Consider the following 25356-nt stretch of genomic DNA (forward strand, 5'->3'; position numbering starts at 1 on the left):
TATTATCTAAAAGAAAGTCAGAAAACATATTTATTTATATGCATCCCCATTATAAAGATAAGATAGCCTCTTAATCATCTGAAGAGAGATTTAGTGGAAGTTGGAAAATCCTTCATCAAAATTAATATCCCTAATAATGGTTTATAAAGGAGATTTTTTTAAAAAAAAGAAATTGAAACTTTGCAAGCTGTAAAAGGAGAGAAGTACCAGTAATCTTGACTGAGGCATCTAAAGTAATGAAGTAGCCTAAAAACTGATGAGATGTTTCAGCTGTACCAAACTACTGAACAAAACAAGAGAATTGGGGAACAGGACACTTTCTGGATTGTCTTCCCAGGATATAAGGACACTCCTTAAATGCTCCCCTTCTCTTTGGTCCTGGGGGTGCTAGCCCCAGCTGATGGGTCCAAGACAGTACTGGACCAATCAGGGTCATTTTCTTTTCTTCTCTCTTTTTTTTTTTTTTTTTGAGACAGCGTCTCACTCTGTGGCCCAGGCTGGAGTGCAGTGGCGCAATCTTGGCCCACTGCAACCTCTGCCTCCTGGGTTCAAGCAATTCTCCCACCTCAGCCTCCCGAGTAGCTGGGATTACAGGTGTGCACCACCACACCCGGCTAAATTTTTTTGTATTTTTAGTAGAGACAGGGTTTCACCATGTTGGCCAGGCTGGTCTCAAACTCCTGACCTCAAATGATCCTCCTGCCTCAGCCTCCCAAAGTGCTGAGATTACAGGCTTGAGCCACCGTGCCAGGCCTCAGGGCCATTTTCTAAGAAATTGGGAAGGGGGCTGAAAGAGAAACCCTCTTTTTGACAGGTAAGCTCTGGAACTGTTGGGGTGCCGTTCTGCCCTGTGGACTGGAGGATGAAGGAGACAGGTGTGAATGGGGACAAAAGGAAAGCAGAAGTGTCCTGAGGAGATAGAGCTAGGGGTAGAATGCTGGCGGCTTCTCCGAGCCTGCCCCTGGGCCTTTCCAGAGACTCTGCAGAATTTCCACTCTTAACTTTCAGGAGAAACCCTATACAATAATGACACATACCTCTTCATTTGCTCAACTATCTCTGATGGGCTACTGTTACTTGCCAACATGTTTTGTTGTGATGATAGAGAACAAACCACAAACAGAACTTACACAACTCCAAGTAATCATTTAGCCTCAGTAACTCTCAGTTCCTAGTCTCTGAAATGAGGATAAAATAATTCTAGATATTTACATCAATCCTGTATTGGAAGATTAATAATTATTGTGACAAATGTTACCAGACAGCCTCAAAAATCACATAAAATCCTTTAGTACAAGTGCTGTCTTTTATATAATTTCATGCTGCCACCTGAACTGTTCAGAAGCAAACGGATTGTCCGCTCATAAAGTAGTTGTTCTAAACACCTTTGACATGTAGCTTAATGGGGTTTGAAGAATAGTATATTGCAAACAATTAGAGGTTTCCTTTGTGAGATATTAACTGGTTCAACAGATAGAAAATTAACTTCACTATCAACCCTCTTCTACCATAAAAGTCAGCCAATTTGCACATTTTTTTCTGCTAAAGGTGGTCTTAAAATATGACTTATTTTATTGACATATTTATATATTATGTATTCATGTATTATCCTACTACCACATATGCTAATAAATTACACCTGTACATATAATCTGTGGGTCTCTATGTCTGCATACACACCTGCACACCCTTTTACCAATAATATTTCTGCTTCTTGTGTGTTCCAGTTTCACTGCCTTGGACATGTTATGTAACCTCTGTTGTCTCTTCATCAATCTGTTTTCTCTGTCTTAATTGGGAAAATATTACACCACTTTTTGAAGGATGAATTAAATAAAATAGTCTACAAAAGTACTTTGTAAGCAGTAAAGGACTACACAGACACACAGAGCTAATATTTCCAATTGAATGTATAAGAAATTCATAATCTGAAGAATGGACTATGAATCTGAAGCAGCTTTCTTCTCCCCCATTCTTACTTCATACGTGTTTAAAGAGCTCTATGAAAAGAAAATGTTCAGCCTCTTTTCGCAAACTGGTAGCAATTCTTCATTCGGGGAAGGTCTTTTCCAGAAAGAAACTCAAGTCTTTCCATCATCCATGTGCAGAACATCTGTGCTAAAACCATTCCATGCACACTTCTTTGAAGCACTGGCTGCCTAAAAGAATACTTTGATTTGGGCTTTATTTAAATGCCTGAACTTCTATTGGAGAAACAAAAGGTTTTCTAGTAAGAGCTCAGTTGGGAACAGGACCAACCTCCAGCCAGTTTAACCACTCAGAGGCCAAGCAGCCTGGCATTTCTTAGAGCTCTGTGCAATGGAAATCTCCCTGAGAACTTGCAGCACAGGCGAACAGCTGGTTTGGGAGGCTAGTGACCCTGGGTGCAATCACTGTGGTAATTAGATTTAATTTTCCTAATCCAACAGTGGCTGACTCCATCATGCCTATATCTCCTATGTAGAAAATCATTACTCTCATTTAATGGTACTTTGACATGTTTCATATTTTTGTGGCTTAGTACCTTAATATTAGATATTACCTCTTTGTAACTATCAATCTAGCCATTCAAACAGCTATGTGTACCAAAGAGTTTAATTTGAAGGTTATCCAACTTCGGCAACTTTCCAAAAGGATCTTCGAACGTTAAGCAGACCTTGAATATCATTGTACACCCCTCTTCTGCAAGTCTTTTGTATGCTTGTATCAATTCATTTAGAACGATGGCATCAGCCATAAGTCATTGGCAAGCCTGAAGGGTTTGGGTTTTCAGTGTTTCTGCAAGCCCAGGGAAGCATGGCTTCATGCTACGACATCCTGGGGTCACTCCAAAAGAGTAACAGAGATCATGGTGCTACGTGAAAGCGTGTCTTCCTGGGAGGAGAGAAGGAAAGACATGTATGAATCTATCCATGTCTGCTTGCATCTGGAGAACGCTTGTTTATGTTGTAAAGAAAAGCCATCGGTATTGTCATCTCAGGAGACCGGCTTGTTTTATATGTGTGCATGTTATACGTGCTATCACACGAAGCTGGCCAACTGATAGCTTGACGAGGTACTTTGTCCCTGGGAATCGTAATTGCTTGGTCGGTGAAAAAAAAGAACATCAGACCGTTGCTGATAATAGCACAAGGTGCATTTTGATCGTATAAAAGAGGAAACAGACGGAGTCATACAAGTTCTGAGTATATCTTAAACCCCCTCCAAGAAAAAAAAGAAAGAACGAAAGAAAGAAAGCAAAGGAAAGCCTGGGGCTGAAGGAGTGTTCCAGGGAGCGAATTGCTCAGGACTTCAAACACTGGGAGTCATTCTGTCAAGGGGAGGGGGCGGGCGGGGGCAGGCACTGGGCCTCTTTAACAAAGTCCTCCTCTCTTTGCTCCCTCCCACTTCATTCACTTGCAAATCAGTGTGTGCCCACAAGAGCCAGCTCTCCCGAGCCTGTAACCTTCGCATCCCGAGAGCTGCAGTTTCAGCCGCGACAGCAAGAACTGCAGAGCCGGCGACCGCGGCGGCGGCGGCAGAGGCCGGGGCAGCCTGGGCGGGTCGCAGGGTCTCCGCGGGCGCAGGAAGGCGAGCAGAGGTGGGTTCGGGCTCCGTTGGCTATGCATACATCTCCCTTTTTTTTTTTAATTCTGTAGCGTTAATGGAAGCCAATCAGAGGGAGAACCCTCTCCGCCCGGTGGGTGCCGCGCGCCGGAGTTGGGAGGGATGCTCTCAGCCTGCGAGCCCGGGTCGGGGCGGGCGCGCGGGTCCGGCTGCGCGGGCGGCGCTGCTGCCGCTGCTCAGGACCAACGCCGCTTCCCGGGGAGCCTGGGCGCCGCTCCTCCGCCTCCTGGTAAGACTGATCCGCCGTGGGGCTGGGTGAGGGCACCGGGAAGCGGGCCGCCGGAGAAGAACCCGCTGCCTTTCTCTACGCCGGCAGAGGCTGCCAGGGGAGCTCTGGCATTTGCAAAGTTGGCTGGTCAATTACCAAAGGGCGCTGGTGCGTGCAGGACCCGCCGAGCTGTTTGGGGCTTGATTTATCTCCACCTGCCCGCATCATAAGGGTCTGTGTGGTGACTGCTTGGGCTGAGTTACATTTCTTAGCTTTTGGGGTAAAGCAGAAAATCAGGTAGTCTGAAAACTCTGGAATGCTCCCAGTAAGGAAAACTTAAAGAGACGATTTGGCTGGTAGAAGGAGCTAAAGAAAACTGTTAGCTTGCACGTTCCGGGCAACGCCTGCCGGGTCATCTAGGACAGAAATGCTTAGGTTGCAAGGAAAGTCCAACATTGGACTCCGAAAATGGAGCACACTGTCCAGGGAAAAGTCATGTGGAAGGCGCAGCTCGCTCGTGCTCCTCCACGGCTGGCCAGGCTCAAATCTGGGGGATAAAGCCTTCCCCGGACTGATTGGAGAGTGGTTGGAGTGCGCTTGGTTTTAGGTGGCAGATGCAGGAAAATTGGAGCCCCCAATGCGTTAATCCCAGAATTTAATAAAAAGGGACGCTGCAATGTTGTGGACTGCAGTAGTTGCAGAGCTGAGATTACTTCTTCCGTAGTTAGATATTCTGCCATGAGTTACCTTAGATCTCGAGATGGGAGATGCTGGAGAGGTCAGAGTGGTGCTAAGAAGTGTCACTGCTGCAATAAAATCCATATTTTATGGGGAGTTAAATGCAGGTCTCTGTTAGTGCAAGGGGCTGGCCACCTGAGTTAACTATGACTCAGAACATTCAAGAACCAAGAAGTTTAATCATCTGGAATAGCCACACGTTTCTCTTTCCCACTCCCATTAAAAAAAAAATTAAATGATGATAGTCACACTATAGAGGTATATCAGACCGTGTCTCTGCGAATCTTCACTTTCACTTCGTAAAGCACACAATGAGAAAGAAGGAAGAGGTTTTCCCTACAAGAATGTTGCAGGAGTGGCTGTTGTGTACATATATGGCTGCTCTGGAGGGGTGCAGACCAAAATATGGGCTTTCTGAGTGGTTAATTATCCAGGGGGTTGCAAACTCCTCCCTGTGTTGGAAAAGGAACCCGGGGATATGCCTAGTTAATGTACAACTCTTCCAAGAAGGACTAACAAATATGCTTATATGAATAGTGCCAAGGGTTGCTTATTTTCTTTCTTTTCTTGCTAAAAGCTTTACCTGAAAAGGAAAACCCTTAGGATTTTCTTTGAGAGAGAGAGAAAAAAAAATATCCTCCAGTTTCACTTGAGACTTGAGCATCATCCCTTGTGTAATAGTACTTGCATGGCTCTATACTTGCTATTTTAGAGAATCGTAAAACCAGTTGTGTGAAGAAAGGGGTATGCTTGAGCAGATATCTTCGTTATGTCATAACCAGGAGGGTAAAGTTTATGCCAGAGGCCAGATTGTCAATGCAGAGCTCAGAAACTTAAAAGAAATCCAACAATTGACTGGAAAATGCAATCACACAGGATTGTATCTCATCCCCTTTTGCTCTTTGGCGTGTTCTAATTAAAAAGGTACCGAAGGAAAATAAAAGACAGATCTTTTCCCACCTAATGTAATGGTTCATGCCATACTTTTGAAGCAGAGGAAGTAACCAATTTCTTCAGAAAAACTAAGAGGCAGCAGCCCATTTTTGAAGGAAAATGGCACCAATTCAGTTCTACCGTATTTGTGTCTACAATTATCTTTTGCTACCATTACAAGAAAGTGACAGTTTGGTATCTCCACAGGGACTTTTAGTCCCTTTACTATCTGGCTTTTACACCAATTTATTGCACTTACATTTTGTACTGCTAACTCTGCAAAGATAATATATGGAAACATAATCATTTTCTACCAAGTTGCCTACTATCAAAAAACGTGTACCCTACCTCTTCCACCCACCACTTCCATCAGCTTTGCAAGGAAAAACTTAGTGAGGCACTCTTCCTTTTTAAGAAAAAATGTACCTTGCAAAATACTGCTCGAGACACTTGAAAACAGCTAAAAATTTTCTAGAAAGCACAGCTACAGTCACAGGGTATTATATGATACTGTATTATTATAGCAATGCATTGCAACAAGTTCTGAAAATTAGGACTAATTGAGTGAATGTCCCACATAGAGATTTCTTTAAAAGGAATGAAATGTGACCAATATTCTGAGTGAAACTACAATCTTCCTAAGGAATTGAAAGTGTGGTCCCCTCTTCTGGCCCCGTAATTGCTTTGCAGTCATGAACGCCAACACACTAAGGCTGAATCCTTTGAACTATTCAAACTTTTTTTAGTTGGAAGGGACCTCTAGTGGGTCACTCCATGCATTTCTCCCTGGAGTTCAGCTGCAGAATGGATTTTGTTATCTAAGATAAGAGTATAACAACTTTTTCTCTGTAGACAAGTTAGTATTCTCTAAGCACTATCTTAATAGTTGTGACAGGTCAAATCATTATTGCTATTATTTCTGTACTTCCTCTAATTTAGGGGACTTACAAATATGTTTATGGTTTTCTGAGTATCTAGACTTTTGGTAACTGCTGGATGATTCCACATGAAAGCAATGGCCAATTAATAAAGAATTTACCATCATCAATATAAGATTTTCTTATTTCTGACCTTTTCCAAGACTCTACTTCCTTACTTCTAATTTACTCGATAACAATAATAACATTATATTTAGAACTCCAAAATTCTACATGAAGAGCGCCACCCCCCCACCCCCACCAACAACAACAAAAGAAATATTTGCAGGAAAAAAAAAGTGCAATGACTGTTTCAGAAATCCGTGAACATTCACAAGTTATGCTGAACTAAGACCATCTAATTCAAAGAATTCCCCGTTCAAATAAATATATGTTGAGCATCCAAAGGCTGTTTAGATACCTGTGTCATCCTTACTCCAGGTTTTTTCTGTTTCATTTCTTTCCTTGATGTATCACAACACATTTTAGGTAAGCTACTCCTTAAAATACTCTGCCTGGAACTTGGAGTAAGATAACTTCTGTAGGGTGAATCAGCCTCTTCTGCTGACAGCCTGCAGGTTTCAACTTCCAATTTAAAAATCTGTTCTAAAGTTTGAAATGTGTTCCAAATGAGATAACATCCAGCAGAATCCAGTTGCCTTGTGCTTCTTGCTTAGTCACAGCTGCTTATTCTTTGGTGTCCATCAGAATTAGGGTCTCACTTATAAAAATAACAAGCAGTGACTCAGTCTGAATTGCATTCTTAACAGTGTTTCAACCTAGTCAGTGTCTACTGAGCACACTTTATTTACTTCACGAAAAAAGTGAAAATGTAGATAATCAAACCTTCTCTGGTTTAAATATTTTTCTGAATAATGATTCTAAATTCAAAGACTCAAGAACATTATGCTAATAGGAGAACTGCAGAAAGAAGAAGGCATACACACACACGCAAACACAGCACCCAGTTGTGACAGTGTTCCAAGAATATTAGAGAAGAAATACAGAAATGCAACATATGGGCTGATTTTCTTTTCTTCTTCTTTTTTTTCATGTTGTTTTCTCCCTTGGGATTTTTATTTTATTTTGAAGACAGATGAGTGCTTGAAGCACTTTACTGAAACTAAATAGTAGTATTTTTGTTCCAGGTTGCCTTTTCCAAAGATCAACTGGTCTACTTTTTTAAGTTTCTATTCGTACAGAAGCCTCTCTTTTTCAAAACAATCTTAAGAGGAACTTCAGGTTCTCTCTAATTAGCTATTGAACCAAATGTATATAGTGTTTGTGGTGCTATCACCCACAAAATAGGAAGATAAGGGAATAGGGAAGAGTATAAAAAACCCTTCAAAAAAGTGGTGCATTCAAAATTACTACAAAATAGTTGGGTCAGAGGGAGCCATCTGCAGCCAACAGTCTAGTTGTTCAAAATTGAACTCTCCAAGAAACTTTCAACTCTTCCAATAAAGAAAAGTTATTGAAGGCTGAATGCTCTGAGCACACATTCATAAATGTGGAGTAGACTTATATGCAGAGACTATTAGAGATTATTTCATCTGTTTAATATATTTACACTAACACCATTGGGTGCTGGTTTCTTCTAGCAATCAGATCACCTTGCTATGATTTATAAGAGGTAGAGTTTCATTAATGCCAGAGTGTTAATATTAAATTTGATTTGTCATGTAAATGGGCAGCATGGTTTGCAAGCTTTTCTTAGTGTATGTGGTACTATCTTGTGAGAGAAATGACTTATGAAGAAGATGAGGCACATAAAGCTAGCATACCACAGGGCATGATTTATCTTCATATTTCAGCACTTGAAAGAACACTGTGTTTTTCTCTTTCTCTAATTTCCTAAATTGGTAGGTCTGGCGAAAAGATATCCAAGAGACTTAATAAGTTATAGGAAGAGAAAACAGCAAGAAAAAATTAACTTGGGGAAGTGTCCAAGTGAGTAAAATGGAAAGAGATGAGGACGTAAATCTTTACAGCAGAGGGAAACATAAGAATAGAAATAGAATCAAAATTGCCATTTTTACATAGGGTGCATTTTCCTCTTTATAAATAGTGCTACTGTTAAATGCCACCTTATAAACATAATTACATCATTAACATATGTATACACACTACTCTTCTCTACCATAAAATGCAAACTTGAAAATTACCTTTAAAAAATCACCATCTAAGGGAGATAACCCTCGGTGGATGGTAAATTAACCAGAGGAATATCTTTTTCAAAGTGGTCTGAAATCGCATCAGAATCAAGGAAAAGATTTCCTTAGTGCATTGAAGAATATCAACTCTTTTCCTTCTATTATCTTTATTGTCCTGCACGCTAAATAGAAAAACCGTGTATTCCTCTGATGCCTGCAATCCAAAGTATACAGTAATAATATAGACCAAGTATTCTACTTGTCACCCATTTGGATCCTGTGTGTGATATAGTATGATGAAAGGCAGAGCTACAAGACAGCAAGCCCCCACCTCTTTACATGGTAAATATATATATGTATATACACACACACACACACATATGTGTGTATATATATATGCTCAGAGCATATATATCTATACACACACATATATGTAGTGGACAGAAGGAAAAGAGTTGATAATATATGTGTGTGTATATACATGTGGTGTATATATATGATGTATATATATGGTATATATATGGTATTTATATATGTATATATGTACTTTACATGCTGTATATATGTACACACATATGTGTGTATATATGTACACACACATATGTGTATATATATGCTCAAAGTATATATATCTATACACACACATATATATATATCGTGGATAGAAGGAAAAGAGTTGATAATATATATGTTTGTGTGTGTGTATATATGTATATGTATATATATATATGTATATGTATATATATGTATATGTATATATATATGTGTGTGTATATATGTATATATATATGTGTATGTATATATATATGTATATGTGTATATATATATATATGTATATGTATATATATATATATATATAGCAAAGATAAAAAGCACTCACCAGTATCTTGGCTCAGAATTTTTATACATCCAAATAATAATGATAATAAATAATAAACTAACCTTTACTGAGCTTTTCTATGTCACACCCTCTTCTAAGTATTTTACATGCATTTCACATAGCAATAATTACACAGTAAATCAAAATGACCCTACTATACTTGTATCCTCTTTACTTAGCCCTTTTTTGGTTTGAATTTCCAGGGAATCTCCGTTTGAGCCAAGCACTTAATGAATGTGCTGTTAACAAACAGTTGTGATGTCTTAGAAGTAAAAGTGCGACTCTCTCTGAGAACTACAGAGCAGCAGAGGGCATGGGAATGATTTGATTATTTTGACCAGAGCTTGGCAGATGTGAAGGCTGAGGAAGATGTTTTTAAGTTATTCATTTTTGAAAAATCATCTGCAAGCATGTGTCAGAATTTATAATTGTAGTAGAAAGCATTGTGTGGGCCATTTTTCTGAACATAATGATGGTACTTTTTATAAGAGAATAAATTATCTTCTGCCTTCAGAGGGATCTTTATGAGGAAAGGGGTATTTCAGGAAGGTAGCTAAAAAGACACCTGTTCATTGCATTGAGAGGGAAGGGACACCTCAACCTCACAGCACCCACTAAGGGCATCAGTCCATTCTCAGCTCGTTGACATTACCATGGATGCAGCATTTGGGACTCTGGGTAGAGCTAAATAAGATAGTGTTTGTGTCCTTCTTTATCTGGTAAGTAAAAATATTTTTTTTATGACCACATTTATTTTGTTACTTCATTACTATCACAATTTGGTATTTGTTCTGAATGATTTACCAAGTAAAATTTCACATATACACATACACACACACACACACACACACACATATACACACCACTACCATGCCACCAGAAAACAATCCCCACAAAAGCAAGGAAAGAAAGAGGGAGGGAGGAAAGGAGAAAGGGAGGGAAGTTGGGAGAAGGAAGGAGGGAGAGAGAGGGAGGGAGGGAGAGAGGGAGGAAGGGAGGGAGGAAGAAACCCTCTTAATACAGTCACGTTTTATATGGTTGACATTGATGAGCCATTTTCATTACATTCTCTTCTTTCTATTGCCACCATTCAAAAAGCCGTGTAGTTAATCTAGCCTTCAAGGAAAGTTTGATCATTAGAAATATAATCAGAGAATGTGAGACACAGGAAGGAGCTTAAAGATGACTTTATCTAATACTCTTCATTTAACTGTGAGATAACTGATGACCAGAGAGATGAATGACTTATCCATGGATATATTTGATTTATTTTGTTCTCTTATCTCTGTCTTTCTCTACTGTGGCTTGATTTCTAGTTGTTGAATGTTATTGCTTTTTATCATCACCATTTAATTCTGGCATTAAAAATTAAAGAGGAAATTTAAATTCAGAATATTATTATTTATAATTATTCTGTGAAGGGACAAATGTGGATACTTGTGGTGAAGATAAGGATGTAGCCTTCTTTAAGAATTTCGTGTGTTCCTACATTTTGTAAATTTCCTATTGCAAAGAAGAATTAACATTTTCTCTCAAAATATTGACCATTGCTAGGGAGACATATGATAAGGTTTGGGGTTTTGTTTTATTTGTAACGGGTTGATGGCAGTTTTGAGTAAACCTTATCTAAATCAGTGATCCCCCAGGAGACCCAAAGTTGTATCCATCTTTGAAACAAAAAAATTATTGGTCAGTGGTTAGATATGAGAAATGATGACAACCTATTGTGTGTCTCATAAATCTCAATTTATTTGATTTAAAGAACTCAGACAGTGACCTTCCCACTGCTTTGAAGTTAAAATGTCAATTCTTTCATGGAAATATGGGGAAAGATTATGATGGCTTTTTCCTTGGCAAAATTTAAATTTGGCAAGTAACTCAATGTCAATCCTCTCCCCTTTAAAAAATAAAACTGTTAATGTTCCATGAAATCCAAAAGTCTGGGGACCACTGGTTTAATACAATGACTGACATCATGTTGAAAAATGATTGACCTGGTTCTCTTCCTTCTTATCAGGATGAACAAAAAGTAAAGGGGAATTATAATTATATTTAAAACACCAAAAAGACAAACTAAACAAAAACCATTTAATCAAAAGGTATCCTTGGGTCTCTTAATTAAAACTTACAGAGATTAATACTAATGTTTGGAATACTGATATGATCTTTGACCACATTAACAGATCCTCAAAAAAAATATGCTTTGCCAAGCTCATGGCCAGAATGTGTCATTAATAATGAATTTGCCCACTTGATTACATAGTGGATAATTCAGTGGGAAATGAAAAGTTTTAAATTTATATCTAACTCTATAAGCTGGAACAAACACAGCCCACCTTAACCATATAAATTATAAAATGAGTGTCTTTTTTTTTCTAAAAGTGAACTTTGTATAATTGTAGACAAAAATTTACTAACATGTTGGTCTGTGTTTTGAGATATGCATTTTTACTTCAAAAAGCAATTGCCTTCTAGTGTATAGTATAGATTTCAGTCATTAAAATGAGCTTATCATATTTTTAACTGCAAAGCTTAAATCTCCTTTTGCAGAATTAAAAAAGAAAGAGAGTCTCATTAATCTACTAGCATCCATTTTAAAATATTTGCAGGCCAGGCGTGGTGGCTCATGCCTCTAATCCCAGCACTTTGGGAGACCAAGGCAGGTGGATCAACTGAGGTTAGGAGTTTGAGACCAGCCTGACCAACATAGTGAAACCCCATCTCTACTAAAAATACAAAAAACTTAGCCAGATGTGGTGGCAGGCACCTATAATCCCAGCTGCTCAGGAGGCTGAGACAGGAGAATCGCTTGAACCCAGGAGGCGGAGGTTGCAGTGAGCCCAGATCACGCCATTGTACTCCAGCCTGGGCGATAAGAGGAAAACTTCACCTCAAAAAAATATATATATACACACACACATATATATATATGCAACTATATGTATATATACACATATATATACATATATATGTATATATGTAACATATATGTAACTATATGTATATATATACACACACACATATATATGCAAAATATATATATATTTGCAACTGCTCAGTTTCGTACTCAACAAAACATTCTAAGCTCCCCTTAGCAACAGTTTCTAATTTAACACCAATCAAAATGGCCTGTGGTCAGTCTAATTACCAATGCAAAATGATAAAATCTACCTTGACTGTTATATTACTGCTGACTCCTCATTTGAACCAAGTTCAGCGACTTTTCTCCCAACAATTATTCTCGTATTAAGCTACTTGTTTAAAAGTATCTAGTAGAGATATTGTCAGTGTTTCAAAAAGGATTAATTCTATTAGTGTGGCCTTGTGATAAATATCAGTTCCACATTTTCACTTTCTGATTTACTTGCTTTTTTATAAAGTGAAAGAGAGATGTTTCAGGCAAGTCCTAATTAAGACAACAGAATGAAGTGGAGTCACTTACAAGTTAATGTATCCAAGAGGAGGTGGTCCCAAACCTCCAGATACAAAAAGTGCCTGCTCAGCAATAACTTTTGCATTCATAGCAAATGCGATTACCTGGAAGAAAATTGCATTTAAAATAAGAATGCAGGAATGTCAAATGCAAGCACTATATTTAGATATTTTGTCTTATACTTTTTTTTCTTCCTCAAGTTCACTTTTGATTCTGTTACCACACTCCAAAATATCTTTCCAAAGAGCACTGTGGTTCGTTTTTCTTAGAAAACTTTTTCTTCTTGAGTTTAAATGGGCATGTACTTTGTATTCCAAAAAGCAATGAAATTAAATTGAAGAGATGACCTCAGTACATGAGTGGACAGAGCAAGGTGCTTAGTGATTATCTGAATAACCACTTTCTCCCCAAATGTAACGCTAGGGAGGACGGGTACTTTATTTAAAATATGAAGTTGGAAGCAACATAAGAGTAAAGTGCTCTCAAGCAACTAAGTTTAATTTGATGTAATAAAAGATTTCTATGTGGTGGGCAGAGAAAGGAGAAATTATTGAAACCCTAGGCTGGATTAATTGGGCACTATAGAATAAAAAGTTTGCTTTGCAACTTTCAGGTTCTGAACATTAATTGGGCATATGTTTGCTTCCCAATTTCTCACTAAACCAAAATGGATTTTTAAATGGCTTTTTTCTCTTTTTTCTTTGTATGATAATCTTTTTATCACGGCTGGTTAGAGAAACCAATCACAGAAGATGAGAGCCAAACCTGTCCCGTTTTGGATTTTAAAATATGCACTAATGTCTATAATCTTATAAAAGACTTTAAAGCGAGAAGTGAAATTTGGACTACATGTTAAACTCCACAATCCAAAATAGCAGCTACAAGACTCTGACTACTAAGGAGAGGCTGATTTGTCAAGTACTTTCCAATTTAGGTCTTACCTGATTGAGAAGTGTTCCTAAGAATGATATTCAGCCAAGACTTTTGGGAAAATCCATTATTTGATTCCCTGCACAGCAAAAGCCCACCTAATACAAACATAAGATGCCTTATGGAGTAGATAAATCCAGGTTGGGGGAGAAAGGAGAAAATGGCTTTAAAATATCACTTTGCCAACTCAAGATGAGAGTTTTAAGATGAGGGCATCCCTTGTAACTGTAAGCACATAGGGAAGGCTCAATAAATGCTTACTAGGTGAAATTCTTCTCATGTAAGCTACGAAAGCATCTCTTAAATATTTTTACAACTGATTTCCTGTTCAAACTCATGCATTCCAGTGAAAATACACTTTTCTATCTCATGCTAACAACTTAATTTTTTATAATTCTGACCACTTTCAAACGAGCCTATTTCGAAGGAAGCCCTATCGGTGGTGTCCTGAGAGTCAGGAAGACTAAGCAAGTCAATAGGGCAGCCCAGCTTTCAGTAACGGAGCCACCAGCCCTCACCTTCCTCCAGGCAGGCGTTTTATTTAAGTTGATATTCAACATTGTTGCCTGGAGGCTGATTAATAATTTATGCCTTCCTAAGCAGATTAGCAGAAGTCTGCCATTTTGATTTTTTAATTCTTAGTTTGTGTTTGGAAACAGAATGTACCCCTGAGTTTATACTTTCAACATATTTTAATTTTTAGAATTCATACCTAAACTAAACAATGTTCTTGCCAAGATTTTTTTTTCTCTTACAATTTTAGTATCCATGTGTGTGACCATGTATTTTCTATCATAAATAAAACAATTGCTTATTTGCTAAGTGAATGACTTTTTTTTGCCTCTCATCCAAATAATCCTATATGTTCTTTTTAAAGTATTTTGAATTTTGTTACTTAAGGATTAAAAATAAGAAAGATGATTGGGAAAACAGAGTAGAATAATAAAACCTAACACTTAGCACTTACAATATTTCAGGCATCATTCTAAATATCTTACATGAATTTAATGTTCACAACAACACTTTCAAGTAAATACTGCCAATCTTCTCAGTTTTAAAGATAAAACTAGGGAACAGAACAGTTAAGCAACTTGCCCAAGGTCACATAGTTGGTTCTTTTTGGAGCTAAAATTAAATCGTGGCACCCTTGAGAACCCACATTGTTTGAACTATTGCATTCTTGTGCCTTTTGTGCTCTATATACATGTACTGAGATCATAGAATAGATAGATGACAGATAGATAGATGATAGATAGAATATATGGAAAATAGACAGATAGATAGGTAGATAGATGGATACATAGATAATAGACAGGATAGATAGATTCAAATGTATGAATCTCAAATACAAAAAAAGTCAAAGGTATAGGGATTTTATGTATACATATATCTTATATGTAACATGTACACATTTCTCAAGGCTTAAAAATACAGTTAGAAAGAAAATTCATTTTCTTTTTCATCCTTCAGTGAGTGTATCAGCATATTCTATAACAAGTGAGATCAATTAATTATAGCCCAAAGCAACAGGTTTCAGCCTCATAGAGGCCTTTTAGCTTTAGGCCTATCTGTTCGCTTTAATTTGAGTCAGTCTTATAATCACTTACTGTTGGTCCCAAGGGAAACCCCGCAAGGGTGTTTGAAAGGTTCAGATTCATCATTAATTACTTTATTCATTCTGTAATGTTTATTGAGGGCCCCTGTGCTCAGTTCTGGAGAGAAAGCAGGTAACAAGACAAACATACATTGACTAGCAATTTAGGGAAAATAGATTATTTCTTCATATTCTATCCAAGACCAATAATACTAGCTTTATATATAATGAATAGGATATTCAGAATTGATTATGTTTTCTATTCTCCCATACTTACATCTTACATTAATACAGAAATTAGCTTTGAGTTTCATGATCTGTAAGGTTTCTATTCATTTTCAGGTTTGGCTTTGAACCTCCTACTCAGCTTAGAAAGAAGCACCATACCCCCCTTCACTACCAAAAGCTTAACACGGTTTTATATTTTTGATGATATGCCTCAGAATATTTTCATGGTTGTTCCTTCACTAATCCCTACAATTTCCCCAGTGATTTTGCCACAAAGCACAAAGCCATACATATACTGATCAGTTGAAATACAGTTCAGCAAGAAATCACTCTGCACAAGAAGGCTAGTTAAAATTTAGGATTGAGGTGTGGGATTTCAATTTGACTCAGCCATTTAATGAACACTTTTGGGCAAGGCATTGTGTCAAGTGCCAGATAACGCCATGCTTTGATGTCAGATGAGGTGCAGTATGTGGTCAAAATTAAACATGACTGTTAAAAGCTGCTATTTTAGAAAGTTATTCTTTCAGAATTCAGGTCTTTTAGTCATGAAATCTATTGGGATCTTCCATTACTAACTCTGGAGTTGAATGTGTTGACACTCACACTCCATGCTAATATCCAGCTGACCAGTGCTCCCACTCGTCTTCACCTGGCCAAATGTTATTGGATCTTCAGGACAAAGACCAAGAATCTGCTTCTCCAAGAAGCATTCTCTGACCCCCACCTACCTATCTCACTCTTAGCTTAGATTCCTCATGGTGTGAGTGTGTCAGAGCCTTTACTTAGTCTAAGTGTAACTGTAAAAACATCTTTTCAAAAGTCTCTGCATGACTGTCTAGGTCTTACCTATCACACTGTAAGCATCTGGAAAACAAAGCCACTGAGTCTTCCTTTCACCAAAAAGGCCTAGCCTTGTTTTTGACAAATGGCAAGAACACATTAGATGTTTGTTGAGAGAACAAAAGGAGAGAACTCATTATGAAACTCTGGACAACATTTATATACCTCTCTATATTTTTCGTGTTGGAGGTTAGTTTTCTTTTCTAATAATTTGATTTATTTGGATACATGGACGCAATACACTTAAGAAGCAAGAAGATTGGGGCCAGCCTTCTAGACTGTTCAAAGGGGTACACCCAACAGAAGGGAAATATTCCCAAGATGACCTTGGTGCCTGTTGGGGTGATCAAGCCCAACACCAGGCTGTCGGGGCTACAAAGTCCAGTGGGGTCAAAGGAATGAGAAAAGACAAGTTAAGAGTGCATAAAATGTATCCAGGGGGCCAACGCTAGATTGGAGGCTGTGAAGGCCCTGAGCTCTGGGAGCCCACACTATTTATTGCTGGAGTAGAAAGGTAGCAGTGCATCAAGTGTAGCTGTGACAGTTTAGCATTTTCTTTGACATATATAGAATATGCTCTGCTGCTTGATATAATGGAGCGCATGTTTATGAGCCTGGGAGAGCAACCAACAAGTCTGTGCACATTCCAGAGGCTACGAGGGGTTTTATGCCCTGAGCCCTGGATTCCATCCAAGCCACAAGGGGTTTTATGCCCTGGGCTTAGATTTGTGGTGCAGCAGGGCAGCCTTCCACCCTTTGGCACAGAGTTTGGTGTTCCAAAGGCCACAAGGGGTTTTAGACCCTGGACCCCAGACATCCTCCAAGGATCTTTTATATTATGACGAACAAGCCAGTCCTGCCTCCAGCTCTTCTACCAACAGGTGCCTTTGGCCAAATGTCTTAAATAGGGTTACAGATTCTATAACTGATGGATCTCCTAACAGAATAATTGAGTGTCTTGTAGGAAAGTTGACATTTTTTTGGTCACTCTACTCCAAGGCATTGAATTGTTTACAGTTTTTGTTTATTTGTTCATGGTGGAAACTGTGGCTGTATGTTATTTCTTATTGGTGTAGGCTAGTATGATAAACTTTGCTTATCTTTTAGTTTGTTATCAACCCATAGTAGTACATCAAACTGAATCTACAAAAAAATCTATGGAAAACTCTTATGTATGTGTTTCATGAGCAAAATTACCTTTCTTTCAAATTCCAACCTTGGAAATGTTTCTTGAGTTTCTACAGGAAGTCTAATACCAGATTCCATGTACCTTGTTGTAACCTTGAACATGGCTGTACCAAAAAGATTGAATTAAATTCAACTGATTATGTAGTCCAATTTCATTCCTTAAGTGGCCGTCAATGCATGGAATAGGATCTTAACGAATATTGCTTGGCAGTGAAACATGCAGTTCAACCCAGCTCTATCTGAGCATGCCAAATGTTTTGTAAGGTTGTGAGATGAAGTGGGAGAGGTTTGGATGATTTCCCTTATATTTCCCTATTTAATGTGATATCCATCATTCTAAAGTCAAAGGTATATAGAGAATTTTAAACTTACTAATCAATAGAACAGAAATGAGGTTTTTTTGGTTTGGTTTTTTTTTACATAAGTGAATTTCCTAGACTAGAGTAGGTACCATGGTAGCTTCTGGCAAATGTTCTACTGCATCTCACCACTGTGGGAAATTGTAACTTCCAAGGAAAAAGAGTAGAAACTACAGGCTCAGAAAAATGAGATCAGTGATTCCCAGCATTGTGTTTGAGCCTCTACACCATTCTCTTGCTTAAAGCCTTCCAATCAGTAACCTCTCTTATTAACACAAGTAATCTAAACTGGTTAAGGGCATCCTCTCCCACACTGCACATCCCCAGCTTTAGAATGAGAAGTAGAGAGTTAAAAAATTTTCAGGAGTGATTAAGCTAGTGGGAGTAAAGGGGAAGGCAATAAGTAACCCTATTAACGGGAAAGGTGGTCAGAAAAGCAAGCTACAGTCATTCATGCTCAGCATCCTAAAGATCTGATTGCTTCTCACTCTGATTCTCTACGTGTTTTCAGCTGGTGTATTGGGACACTTTGGACTATGAGTAAGAGAAAATCCCATCTCAAACTGGATTAAACAGAAGTAAAATTATTATTTTACATAAGAGACAGTCTACAGGAAAGCAGGCTCCAATCGATCTGTTAGATCAGTGATATAACCAAAATCTCAGGATCTTTCTGTCTCCCTCCTGCTATCCTCGGCATCAAAGTCATTCACCTGGTGATTTGCCTCAGAGTCGAAGATGGTTGCTGGTGGCAATTGGAGCCACACCCTTCCATATTTTTGTCTAGTAGAAAAGAGAAAAAAATCTTTCTCACAATTAAGAATAAAGGGTAATGTCCTTCAGCTCATTGTGCCAACTTAGGTCATATGACCACTCAATACAATATTAAGTGCTGGAAATTCTAGGTGCTATTTAGCTTTTTTAGAATAAAGACCCATTCTTGGGACCAACTTTTCTTAAACTGTGTGTGTGTGTGTGTGTGTGTGTGTGTGTGTGTGTGTGTGTGTTTGCAGAAGGTAAATATTTGAACAAAACTGAGATTCTATTTGGAAGAAAGAAAAGGGTGATAAAGATGCTGGGCAGTCAACAAACACCATCTACTATGATTTAGTCACTTAAAGTCAGTATCGCTGGGGGCGCGGCTACTCACACCTATAATCCCAGCACTTTGGGAGGCCGAGGTGGGCGGATTGCTTGAGGCCAGGAGTTCGAGTTAACATGGTGAAACCCATCTCTACTAAAAATACAAAAATTTGCCGGGCATGGTCATTTATGCCTGTAATCCCAGCTACTCAGGAGGCTGAGGCAGGAGAATCTCTTGAACCCGGAAGGCGGAGGTTGCAGTGAGCCGAGATCACGCCACTGCACTCCAGACTTGTTAACAGAACGAGACTTCATCTCAATAAATAAATAAATAAGTATTGCTGATACTTTGTGATTCTGATACTAAGTGAAAATATAAGTACAGTCATCAGTATCTGCAGAGAATTGGTTTCGGGACACCCCTCCTTCCCCCAGCAGATACCAAAATCCAAGGATGCTCAAGTCCCTTATATAAACGGTGAAGTATTTGCACATAACCTACCTACATCCTCCCATATACTTTAAATCAACTCTAAATTACTTATAATACCTAATACACTATCAATGCCACATAAATAGTTGTTTTACTGTATTTTTGTACTCGTATTATTTTGTATTGTTATTTTTTGGGTTTTTTTCTTGAATATTTTTGATCCATGATTGGTGGAATCTGTGGAAGCTGAATGCACAGATACGGAGGGCCAACTGTATTGTTTAAGCAAAGGATTCAATGGAATTCCATTTAATAAACTATAGCTTTAGAGGTAATAGATAACAAGACCCAAATCCATGAATTCTGTTCAATGAGGGTTACCTGCAAAATGGCAATTTAGAGCAATACCAACTATTTGAAGGACCTCTGTTCCTATCTTTTATTTTAGCCTGTGTGTGAAGTGGGTTTTTGGTGTGTTTGTTTTGGGAATAGACTGACTAGAAATATATCACTGTCCAAAAGGAAAACATTTTTTTCATCTAGGGATTTGAGGCTTAACTAGCTGAAAGGAAAATATAATTTCATTTTGTTCTCATAGTCTCATTTAGAAAATAACCTTAAGAGATTCAAAGGACATCAGGCTATGTGAGCACTTTCCTTGCTCTGTGGGGTGGGGGATTTGGCTTGGGCTTCAACTTTATGAGTATGTTCTGAAGTGCTTCTTAAGAAAGTTTTTGCCTTTAGCTCTTTCCTAACCACTAGAGCTTTAAGAAACTTGAAAAAAAAAAGTGTTCTTCAAAAATAGAATCACAAAACAGTTTTCTTTTTTCTTTCTTACTATAAATATCCCAAATCCTTCTTTAGGAACTTTTTTTTTCTTTTAGGTTTTACAGGAAAGGCGAATAAGCTGAAATGCAGATGTTTATCTAAATCCAAGTCAAAACAGTATGAGAAATAATTATAAAATATAAAATGAAAAGCCAACAGAGTTCTACCTCTATTATCTGGGTAATTTTAGGCAAAAAATTAGGTTCTGGGGTTTTTTTTTTTTTCACAAATGCATTTAGGTGGTTGTGATGTATGCCACACAACAGGATGTTCCTAAAGTGGAATAAAATCTAAAATCTTACATTTTGTTCTTGATCTTGTTTGTATTCCCTGAGAACTGATCTTGCCACAGTGTGAGTTCACCTCTCTGCAAATGTAACTAGGACAAATATGTTTTGTTTGTGGTTGGGTTTTGTGTTTTGTGGGGTTTTGCTGTTGTTTGTTTGTTTGGCCTAGCAATTTGGGGACAGAATTAAGGAACCATAACCATAAAAGCTCCATATTTAATTAGGAGACTAGCTATATGTGTGTGAAGTTTGGAGAAAAGGGGGTATCTCATCACTGAGCTCTTCAACTGTCCTACTTTTGTATGACAAATGAATCCCAAGTTGACTGTGTAGGTATAAGAACTACCTTGTCCGAAAGATGCCCTGTTGGATGTTTCTCTCGTGCAGTTTCCACCAATAAAATGAGAGTAATGATAGTTTTGACTTAATCAAGGTGTTGTGAGGAATAACTCAGTTGATTGCTAATAGAACTTCCACAAAGGGCCTAGCATGTGAAAACACCCCCAAAACGTCAGATGTTTCTGCTGCTGCTATTGCTGTTGTTACTATTATTTCTTCCAAATTTGCAGTCAACCCGGAGGTCCTGGGTCTTTTTAAGCAACCTGCAAGCTTTTTAAAAAATTTGTCATTAATTGGAATGAGCCATGACATTTTTTTGTGTCACAAATATAATGTGCCACCGGGGCTAATATTCCCATAATTCTACTCACTGAAACGTGATTTGGCTGAAACCGTAATGTGCCAAATGCGGCTGAAATTCAGAATTCCTCAGAGCCTCTTCAGCACCATTCCCTAGAAAATCTGCAACCCGATTTCATTTCTCATTCGGGCTTAGGAAGGTGTGAACCAACTGCAGCCAAAATTAAGTAAGAATGGGAGATGTAAAATCTGTGAAGAAGTTTGTCATCTTGGCCTGAGGGTATTACTCTAACCTGTTTGCCTGCCTGCCCTTGTCCATGGGGTAATGACTGGAGAAAAGTGATAGATCACAACTGTGGCATCAAAAACTCATGGTGTTCACATGAACGTGCACACACACACACACACACACACAGCTCCACCACCAAAAATGCCCCAAATAAAATGGGAGAATTGACTTATAATTCTAGAAATCAAGGCTACCAGCTAGTTGAAGCTGCTTTTCTAGCCCACGTAGGTGCCCCTGGACACCTTCCTTTGCTATTCCCCACTCCTATTTTTCCAGTAGTCATTTATTCATACTCAGTCATTCGTTTACTCATTTCTATCTTCAACAAGTACTGATTGTTTGCCTACTGTGTACTAATTACAGAAGATAAGATGATAAGCATAATTACTTTTCCTTCACCGAGAGCTTTACGTCTCTAGAAAAATTCTTAAAAAATATGTGGTAGAAGTTATTTTGAATGTGTACTCTTCAAATCTGAAAACACAGATGCAAGCTACATCACTGGCTAGATAATAGGGATGTTATCTATAGATAATAGGATGGGAAAGAATGTTAGAACTCAAACAATGAAAGTACAGAATGAAGGCTGCAATCCACCCATCAGAAAATCTCCCAAGCAGCACAAGTTGCAGATATTCAAATGCAGAACAGATGCATTCTACTGCAAGGATGAAATGCTTAAAATCAAAATTGTATCTCCAAATCACACTCACAGGAATTGGCTGTTGATGTCTCTGTCCTGTGTGGAGCTCAGCAAGAAAACAGGGGTGCTCCTTAGCTGTTGAGTGAAAGGCTGTAGAGAGTGGATGAGGGGTTGGGGTGGTGGGTAAAGGAAAACAGCAGACTGTTAAGTGAAATAAACAGCCCAGTCTGTGCAATAAACTGCTGCTTAAACAGGTTTACGCAGAATGTGATTGTACGTCTTTTTAACAGCCTCTAAAAGTCCTTTTTTTAAAGCCTTTTCGGAAGTAGTTTCCTCTTTTCCTGTTGGACTGTCAGTTGGCAGATGCCTCTGGGAAACGGGGATCTGCTTTCTAAAAGGCTCTTAAATAATGTTGGTTAAAAATTGCTTTTCAAGCTATCAGCTGAATAGCACATTGCCCTCTTCCCCTCACCCTCCCCAGCCCTATCTGATTTGTGAATTACCTCCTTCAGAAACCTCTGGTGTTCTCTGACACCTGTGCTGACATAACATCCCCCCCCGCCCCGCTCCTGGCAGGCACCTGCCAATTCTCACTGAAAGATGATTGCTAAACATTTCAACACCAGCTCCCAAGAAGAATTCCCTCCTCTGCCCATTGGCACCATAGAAACAGCCATTGTTCCTTATAACTGTGAGTCCGAGGCTTCTGCTTTGTAACTCCCTACCCCTGTGGCATTCATGAGCTCTGGAACATCACAAGTGGGGAGGGCCTGTGTTGAAACGGCAATGATTTACCAGAGGGGGCCTTGATGACCAGAAAGGTGCACAGAAAGGAATCTGTGCCTTAAAAAAAAAACAGGCAGCAGGCTGGGAAAAAGCCAGACACACTGGGCAAAGCTTCTGACTTCAGAAAGAGGTCACAAGGCATGTCGAACAACTCAACCACTCTTGTTTTTAACGTTTTTCAGAATTAAATTCTGCAGGCCATTTTTCTACATCCTAAGGGGAATAAAATATCATCCATATATTTTTAAAAGGCATTAATTAAGTTTAGCTCTGACACCCAAGAGTAATGGTCCCTGACCTAAGCCCCAACCTCCAACTAGGGGATTTGGATGAGGCTAATGGTGGTTGCACAATCAGATCTGTGTCGCATATTGAATATAGGTCAAAGGATGACTGCTGTCTGCAGAAAACAAAAATAATCTTTCTAAGACACCATTTCATATTAGCATAGGCCCATATGCTCAGGATCAGAAAGAAATTATGTTGTATCTAAAAGAAATCACATTGGAAGAAAATCACATTCGAAGCTAAGGCATTTGGCAATGGAACTACATTTCTGTAAGCCTTTATTTACTGATTGCAGATAAATCTTGACCTGAAATCAATGAAAAAATGTGAGCATGTCCTGGTAAAGTTTTGGAACCTCATAGAAACTGCCAATTTTGAACGATTTCATACTATAACATTCATCTTGCTACTTTCAAAATGTCTAGCTTCAAAATGTTTGAACCTTCAATGTAAAAAGCTTCACAATTCATATTAGTTCATTCCTGAGATCCAATGGAAATGGATTAAGTTGCATATACGAGTGATTCGATTTTACTGTTTTTTTATCTAGTTTCTACAATTGAAATTATAGTCCTGCTGCTGAGGGGATATCTTACCCACTTTGGGATAAATTGGCAACTTTTTTCTACTATAATTCTCACTGAATATTCTCTTGAATGATGTGTATAATTAACATTAATATATTTTCAACTATAATTAGAAGAAAAGTCCTTTAGTAAGCACCAATTAACCAGTTAGTGATGCTTTCTGACACTTTACTTGTTTATTGAAAATACTTAATTACTTTTTAATCCTTTAAGTACAATATCACATAGATACTACATTTATTGGACCATAATAAACTGCTGTGGGTATGAATACTATTCAACCTAGGTTTCAATATAATTTCTACACTGGTCCCTGAAATAATTTACAACATTTAATTTTCTAGTTTTACTATCCACACCTTTAAGAATGCTGTGAAGGTAATAGGTTTAGGGGTACCATCAATATTTAGGTAATAAAAAATGTAAAACCACATAGCTGGAAGCCAATTCAGTTCTACCATGTAAAATAATTGCTGACTGGAGCAAATCAACGCTTTGAACATGTAACCTAATAAAAAATATAACTCTGATAAAGTTAGGTAAATTGAGAATTCTAGGTCTGGTGTGCAGCAGACTCATTATTTATTCCAAAATGATGATTTTAATGTCTCCATGTCTATTTCTTTTTTTTTTTTTCTCATTGTGGGTATTCAAAGTCTCCATGTCTAAAGTAAAGAGCTTTGCCACGGGTATCCAGATGCAGGATGGAATCAAGTCTAAGAGCCAAAGCCTTCACCTGGTACTCACCAGCAGAGTGAGCTTGAGAAAATCACTCAATCTCTTTTTGTCTCCATGTCCTACCTCCTAACATTGTTAGGAAGATTGAATGAGATGGATGGTAAAGGCTTTGCACAGTTCTTGACTCACATGTAAGGAAACCAGGCAGCTCCCTTCATAGAATCACACCTGGATTATCCAATTTGACAATGGACAACAAATTTCCACATAGCAACCAAGAGACAGATGACCTAAAACCTGTGTTTCCTGATAATGACTGTGTGTTTACACTCACCGTCATAAAGCAGGAAGAGGGCCCTTTAATTTTTTTTTCAAAATCTATGCCCTCCTACAGCAAAAGTATAAAGGGGTCTTAAGGTGTTTTAAAGTTCTACAACATAGTCTATTATATTATTTAGATCATTCATTTATGTACACATTCAATGAAGTTTTGGAACTTAAAATACATCTGACTTTTTTTTTTGAAAACTTAGGGTCTGTTCTAAAAAATGAAATAATTTCAGAGTTTAAGAAGTTTGCTTGCAATCTATGCTTATTTTGTCAATTCAGTTGCACATAAACATTACCGTACATGCCTTGAGGGAAAAAATGTTGTTGCTCCAATACGGGAGACAGCAATCTATGGCTCTCAGGCCAAATCCAGCCACTGCCTGCTTTTGTGTGGCCTGCAGGCTAAAAATGGTTTGTCCATTTTTAAATAGTTAAAAAGAATCAACAGAAAAACAGTATTTTATGATATATACTA

General features: G+C 38.2%; 1 protein-coding gene across 4 annotated transcripts in view; it reads left to right on the forward strand.

The window, feature by feature from the left end:
* Positions 1-3382: 3382 nt before the first annotated feature.
* CDH6 (cadherin 6) overlaps positions 3383-25356 on the forward strand; it is a 137324-nt gene continuing 115350 nt past the window's right edge. The window contains exon 1 of one of the 4 annotated variants that reach the window (XM_054489443.2): positions 3383-3580. The gene's annotated coding sequence lies outside the window, so the exon portion shown is untranslated. Of the gene's footprint in view, positions 3836-25356 lie in introns of all 4 variants that reach the window. The other 3 variants (XM_063664688.1, XM_063664685.1, XM_063664686.1) reach the window with 3 other exon arrangements.

Source organism: Pongo pygmaeus, chromosome 4 (assembly GCF_028885625.2).
Source record: "Pongo pygmaeus isolate AG05252 chromosome 4, NHGRI_mPonPyg2-v2.0_pri, whole genome shotgun sequence".
NCBI classification, from domain to species: domain Eukaryota; kingdom Metazoa; phylum Chordata; class Mammalia; order Primates; family Hominidae; genus Pongo; species Pongo pygmaeus.